We start from the raw sequence: 7707 nt of genomic DNA on the forward strand, positions 1-7707 counted from the left end.
CTGTTTGTGGTTCAAACCTAATAACTCCTCTGTAGGAGATTATTTTCTCCTTCAAACACTCAGACTCAGAAGGCCTGGTTAAAGTTGCTCTGAGTAGAAATTGATTCAAAGGCAGTGAGTTTTTTTATTTCATTTTTTATTGTGAATTTCGGATGTTTTTTAATGTTATCATTCAGTTAATTCTGACTTATGGTGACCCATATATGTCAGAGTAGATCAGTGCTGCATAGAGTTTTAAATGGCTGATAGTTTGTAAACAGATTGCCAGAGTGTTCGAGTTTTCTTCTGAGGGACCTCTGGGTGGAAAAGCATCACTAACATTTTGCTTAGCAAGTCAGTATGCTCATCACTTGCGTCACTGAGGGCCTCCAACCACGATCCCTGGTGGTACAATGATTAGGAACTTGACTGCTAAGTGGTAGGTCAGTGTTTCAACCCACTGATAGTTCTGTTGGAGAAAGAGTTGGTAATTAGCTCCTGTAAAGAATGCAGCCTAGAAAACTGGAGGGGGCAGAATCAACTTGCGAACACAAAAAAGCAACAACAACAACAACAAAACAAACACACACACACAACCCATACAAGAGAGCTTTAACAAATTTGTGGAAAACTGGAATTAAACATAACGGAATTTTCCCATGGGTTTTTGAAGCCCCCTGAAATCTATGGGTATTCTGAAACATTATAATAAAATAACTAGAAACCCAACTCTCACTTTAAAACTGGACCATTATTACTACTGTATTTATCTATAGAAGCCCTTTCTTATTTTGTCATCTAATCTCAACAGTATCACTATCCTGAATTTTGTGTTTCTAATTTACTGTATTTTCTTTTTATATTTAGCATATATATTCTCCCTTGAGCAATATGTTATTTATCTTGTATTACTTCTGAGATTCAAAATTGTAATATATCTACACAGTATGTAATTAATTATTCAATAGTAAAAATGAATAAATTTTAATTATATACAGTCACATTTATAAATTCTAGATTCATAATGTGTAATAAAAAATTAAATAGTCACTAACTATAAAATATGCTGCCATTTTATTGTAATATATTTTAATTATTTTTTATATGTTTATCTCAACATTAGACTATGATATTCTTGAGGAGAAATTCATTTAAAACTCATCTTTATAATGTGTATACTTCCCCAGCAGGTAGCATGGCATTCAGCACATCAGAAACAGTCAGTACATATTTGTGCAATTGAAGTGAACTCACCAGTCCATGCCCATTTGATTTCTGTGATTTAGCATCCTTGATCTTGGCCCCGATATTCCACGTGACTTGCAGGACCTTCAGTGTCTTAACATGTCCACGAAAGTGAGTAAAACTGAGCCCTCTGTACGGCTGTGTCGACTACGGTACTGTTCTGTGGACTAATTAGCTGTTATTTTCCTTATCTCTATATAAACCTATATCTATATCCGTCCACAAGGTCAGCGGGGTGAAACCGACAGCAAGTCCACAGGAGAAAGACTGAGCCTTCTGCTCCTGTAAACGGTTACCGTCTCTGAAGCGTATGGGGGAGTGTAATGGGTCAGCATTGAACTGATGATGGGGAGTTTGGTTTGGTGTGGATTACTAGATATCTGGCATTTCCTGTCTTAATTTTGCTTCTGCACTCAATATCCCCTCTAAACTGATATCACCCATAAACTATACCTCAGCATTCCATCTATTCCCCACTCTATTTCTGACTTTGGATGGGGCCTATCAACAGCCATACAACTTTAATGTTAGAGCGGGTAGATGCTGACCCACTCAAAGTATTGAAATATAGAACTTTCATCTGTTTATTATATCAACTAGATCATATGTGTCAAACAAGTTTCATGCATAATTATATTCTTAAGATTTAAAATTACTCAATAGGAATGGCTTATGCAATCGAACTAAGCATTCCCAACTTGACCAATTCAATTTGACAACAGAAGCAACAGTGCAATTCTATTATTTGTAAACTTCTAGAATAGTTCTATAGCAATGAGAGGGATCATAAAGGTGGTCATATTCAACAACACGCCATGTACCCAACAGACCAGTGCAAGAATCATTCCTCAACAATCACAGTCATGTTGCCACCCACTCTAGCCTGAGCTCTCTCAAGGGAAGACAGTGATTTGATCATGTGTGAGACAATTCACTCTATTGTATGTGAGCTCAACGGACGCAAGTTCTTTCTTTGATTCAAGTGAGTCTAACTCGCTTGCATTCTCTATTCCTATGTCCAACTTAAAAAAAAAATCCACAGAAGGCAATATACTTGGAGGAAGCAGTGAAAGAAAGCTTGGACATGGATTTTGTTTGAATCTTTGCCTCCTGTGTGACTTTGGTCAACCCTCCTTGTCCATACCTCTAACTACCTCACATCCTCAATCTGTTCATCTATAAACATATTCAAAACATCAACCTCAGCTCTTCCATACACACACTGGGTCCTCCATAAATATTAATCTAATTTGCTTTCTATCTCTTTTTCCAAATAAAAAACTATTCCAATGTGTTATGGATTATCAGAGTCTTCTCTTTATGGATTAATTGATTTCTGGGGGTGTGGTTTTGTTTTTGGTCCAATGTCCTCTCCCAGTGATGCCTACATTCTTTGTTTCAAAAATGTTGGCAGTGAACATGCTGTGATTCATGTCCTTCAATGTATCCACATCCTCGTGAGTCTCTGGGAGGGCATTCGAATTGAACTAGAGTCCTTCTTCCACAGAGCATTGGTGAATTTACATTGCTGTCCGGGCTTCTAGTAGACCATTAGACAAGCCACTACACCACCAAGCTCATTCCCCAGAACTGAAGCTTCTTTTATTTCAGAAATCCAGTAATAAATGAATGAATGAATGAATGAATACGAGGAGACATGAACAGAATTTCTACTATCTTGAAAACAGTACTAAAACCAGAATGTGTCATTTACCAGTTGTGCATCATTAAGCAAATCATTTCACTCCCTGTGAAGTGGGCTATAATGGGGGTTACAATATCTGCATATGTGTCTATTCTCGGGATTAAATAAGAAACATCAATGATATGTACATATAAGTCTCTAAGTTATCTAGTAGAATCAAACAAACAAACAAAAAACAAACCACCGCGATGCAGTTGTTTTTGATTCAATGACCTTATATAGGGTTTCGTAGGCAGTAAATGTTTAATGGGAGCAGACAACTACAACTCTCTCCCTCTGAACAAATGGTGGGTTTGAACCTTGCAGTTAGTGATTCAATAAGTGTAGGCTCTGGAAATTATAATTATCCTTCATTCTCATTTGTGTTTCACCAGTAGGATAGCATCAAGAGTTTGGAATGCAAATAAGATTGTGTTTATTTTTATTTTTCTCAGATTCCCAGGCAGAAGCCATCTGACTTCTACCTCTTCAATCTCAGAGCACTAGATTTGATATTAACCTCTGGCAGTTAGCCCTTTTCTGATGTACATCTATATATTTATTCATATCAAATCTATATTGTATCTATGCCTAGATCTATATTGAGTTTTAGATTTATCAACCCCAGCACCATTTATGCTTTAGGACACCTAATGTGTTGCTCCTCTTCCGGGAGGCTGCCCTACACTATCACGCGTTCTGCTCTCTGCATACTAAATGCCAGAGGAATACACCCAGTTGTGACAACCAAAAAATACCTTCATTAACTGTCAAATGTCCTCTGGGGAGCAAAATTGTAAAATTGAAAATCTTCTCCTGATATGTCATCACCAGCCCTGTGGTGAAGCTCTGATCTAAACTTTTATCTATATTTATATCTGTGCTTGGATTGAGAGGTAAATTTGTGGTATCTTCATTTATGACATACATCAGACTGGATCCAAAGACAAACGAACCTATTGCCAACATGTTGATTAGATCTCAAAATGGCCCTATGGGACAGAACAGACCTGCTCCCTCGATTTTCGGGGCTGTCAGTGTTTATAGGAGCTGGGCTCCTTTCAGATTAGATGGTATTTGTAATTTTTTTAATCTTCACAATGACCTTGAGGCACATAATTCAGACCAATTTATATATGTAGAAAGTAAAGCTTAGAGTGGTAAGGAAAATGCACTGTTGCCTGCACACGGTTTATTGCAGCATGTTACTTGAACACTTCCTAAGGACAAAACCCCTATTGCTTTCACTTTTCTACCTCCCATCGAGCTGACTGTCCACACATTGTATAACAATAGAACAAGTAATTGGTGAGTTTAAAGACACACTCTTACAATTAGTATTTAATGATACACCATCCCTAGGCACTAGCTCTATCTACCTATCTACATTTGCATTTCAATGCCTATGAATTGTCTACCGTTTCATTAACCCTTGTGTATTTATATTAGAAATGAAGAGGTCTGGTGGATGCAGAGTTGCGTGGAACCAGTAGCAGTGGTCATATGACCAAGTTCACACAGGTCTCAGCATGGCTCTCCAACAGGAAGGTGAAGGCAAAGAGAGAGGAGGAGGTTTTCAGGACCCTCCTTATGAGAAGGCCACACCCACAAGGAGGTACCATCAGGCTAGACTGACAGGCTAGACTCCTTCTCTACACTTTCATATCTTCACATTGACACAAAATATGTAACTACCACATCCTTCACACCTAGACCTGAATTCACCCAATGAGTCAAACTCTCAGTCAAGCAATAAGGAGAATAATACTACCAGGGAAGTAGAAACTCCTTAGAACTATCAACCATATGAAATCAAATGGGCAGGTTTGTTCATGGAAAGGCCTCTTCAGCATCATTTCTGGTCCTTGTTGCAGCAGACTCACTGCCAGTGCCCCGTCCTATGTCCAGCAGGTGGTGGGCATTCAATAAATGTCTGAAGAAGCAGTTCAGATCTTTACAGCTGTTCTTGGGGCACTAGAATCATACCATGATTCTCGGCTATCAAAAGTGCGACTATTAATACAGCCACAGAACTGTGTTAGTGCCTCATCTGGGCGGCAGCGGCAACAAGGAGGGAGCATTTGAGTGCTTGAAAGAAGCAAACAGGGAACACATTCAGTCTGTGAGTCTTCCCTGGCTCGGGGAGGGCTAGGAACTTCAAAAGTCCTTACCAGAAGTCTGAGGGGTGGGCGTGGGGGTTGGTTGACCCTGCATCCATTGGCTGAAACATGGATTGGATGGAAATTTGGTCAAATAATAAAGCTTGCTTTTTTTGCGGCGGGGTGGGGATGGGGGGATTTTTTTTTTCTCTGAAAGATACAGGACTAGAAAAGAGGAAGCCTGTCTCAGGATAGACAGATTTACAGAGGAGGACATCATAGTACATTCCAGGAGTTGAAACAAATATGGTTTGATTATAGTAAAATGGTGCCAAAGAGAGAAGAGAGAATGTATGTAGAAAAGTAAGGAACAATAAAGTCATATGCATTCCTGTTAATCTTTTTCATCACAGTTTTAGTTGCTGGGGAAAAAAAGGATTATCAAATACATTAGTGATCTTTTAAGAGATTATCATACATGTCTACCACATTGTGAATTAAATCTCTGAAAGTAAATTTTTACAAAGGGCTCCTGGGGGAGAAAGAAGCCCTGGTGGCATAGTGAATTTAGCTGTTGGGCTACTAACCACAGGGTTGGTGGTTCAAAGCCACCAACCAGTCCTCGGGAGAAAGATGAGACTTTCTACAAAGAATTACAGCCTCAGGAAACCACAAAAACAGTTCTTTTCTGTCCTATATGGTCATTATGAGCCGCGATCGATTCAATGGCAAGGAGTTTTCGTGTTTGTGGCAGGAGGAGACTAAAAATATTTGAGGAAAGAATTTGAGGTCGGAAGAGAAGAGGACTCTGAGATCAGAGACAGGTGCTAGCTTCTTATTCATCTCGTGATCCATTAAACATATAGTAATTGATCTACTTGTCATGGCCCAAGTACTGCCATAGCTCCTGAAAATGTAGCCTGAACAAAACAACTCGAGTCGCTGTACTCATAGAGATTGACGTGCACCAAGCCTCTTAGCCTTGCAGGGTCCTCTTCCTGGGACTCATAGAAGGCCCGTTGGTGCACAGAAGATGTCTCAGGAGGGGCTGTAACTGCAAAGTGAGACCTCCCCATTTATTTCCACAACCCTTATGCCTTCTGTTTATTTATGATGGAGGAAGATGATTCGATACCTTGGTGGTTTTCCAAGTATGTGACAGCATTGCCAGGCATTTTCCAGCTTCGGAAAGGGAAACTGAGACCAACGTTCAGCTTCCACTCATCTCCAGAGGGCATTAGCATTACATTTAGCAGCCTTAGTCCTCAAAATTGTGCAAAAGTGTGTCATATCATGTTTAATGGTAAAGTCATTTTTCTCCTTCCCTTGGTCACTGTGAAATGAATATTCTTAGGATGCAAAGATCTTACAATAAGAAGTACTAAATTTGGGTTATAGTATTAAAAGATAGGCTTATTTTGATTTAAATACTAGAAGTATTAGGGATAGTACTCAAGAAGAAATTTGTCCTAATTCTCTAAAGAACATTGAGGATTGTGCACCTTTTTAGTCAGAGAATTTCTTATCTGGGAGTGAGCATTTGGTTTCCATTCCACTACTGAAGTCAATTCCTTTTAAGCATACTAACTAACTTTTTGAAGTTCCGTGTAGCTTCTAGAATAGTCACATGAAATATTGATTTTATCAAACAGAATTTAATGACTCAAACATCAATGGAGGGGTCCTATCTTTAAACACATCACTTTTAAGACTCAAGTGTACCTCACCGAAGCCATGGCTTTTTAATGACCTCATCTGAATTTGGAGCTGGACACCAAAGGAAGACCATGGAGGAATCAGTGCATATGAATGACAGTGTGAACAAAGAATACTGAAATTGCTGAGGATTGCCTGATGAATAATTATAGCTCTCTGGGAAGAAGTGCAGCCAGTGGGTTCCATGGCAGCGAGGTTGGCTAGAGTTATCTAATGTACCCTTGGACATGAGATGGGGAGGGGTCAGCACTAGACAGAAAAAGATCATGCTTAGGAAAGTGGAGAATCAGTGAAAATCGTCAAGTAGACTTCTTGACACAATGGCTCTAACAATGGATTGAAGTATGAAAATGGTTGAGATGGCAATGCTTCATTGTGTTGTGTCTCAATGAATGAGAATTGACTTGAAGGTATGGTGCAACAACAACAACAACAACAACATCTTTAAACCAAGAATGTCAACATACAATAAAATTTTATATTAAACTATTACTTTGATAGTTACCTTTTATTTAGAAAGAAAAATGAGTATGTAAGAATTTAGTGCCTGGTGTCTTCGAGGTTTTTACTGATAATAGAATAATTCCACACATGTATGCACTCATTTGAATCTTTTCAGGGTGAAATATATCGTAGCAAGGACTGATAAATGAATAAATAAAATAACAAGTGTTTTGATTCATTAATAGTTTATGATGTAATATAGGTACCCTGATATCTTTAGTTACCTACATTTCTAAGCAAACACATTTATCTGTAATTTGAACTTATTCTGAAAATTTGAGAATAGAGGTTATAGTTCACTCTTCACTCGTTCATTCACAGGCTGTGGTTTGGGGAGGGCACTGAGTCGGTTCTGATTTATAGTGAACCTGTGTACAACAAACCAGAGTGCTGCATGGGCCTGCATCGTGCTCACCGCTTCAAGCTTTGCTCTGTTTATCATGAGGTTTCCTTTGGGTCCAGTTATGAAGGTGTTTGTTT

The sequence above is a fragment of the Echinops telfairi genome, unplaced genomic scaffold (genome assembly GCF_000313985.2).
Source record: "Echinops telfairi isolate 266 unplaced genomic scaffold, ASM31398v2 ScPeMD7_1713;HRSCAF=2227, whole genome shotgun sequence".
Taxonomy (NCBI): domain Eukaryota; kingdom Metazoa; phylum Chordata; class Mammalia; order Afrosoricida; family Tenrecidae; genus Echinops; species Echinops telfairi.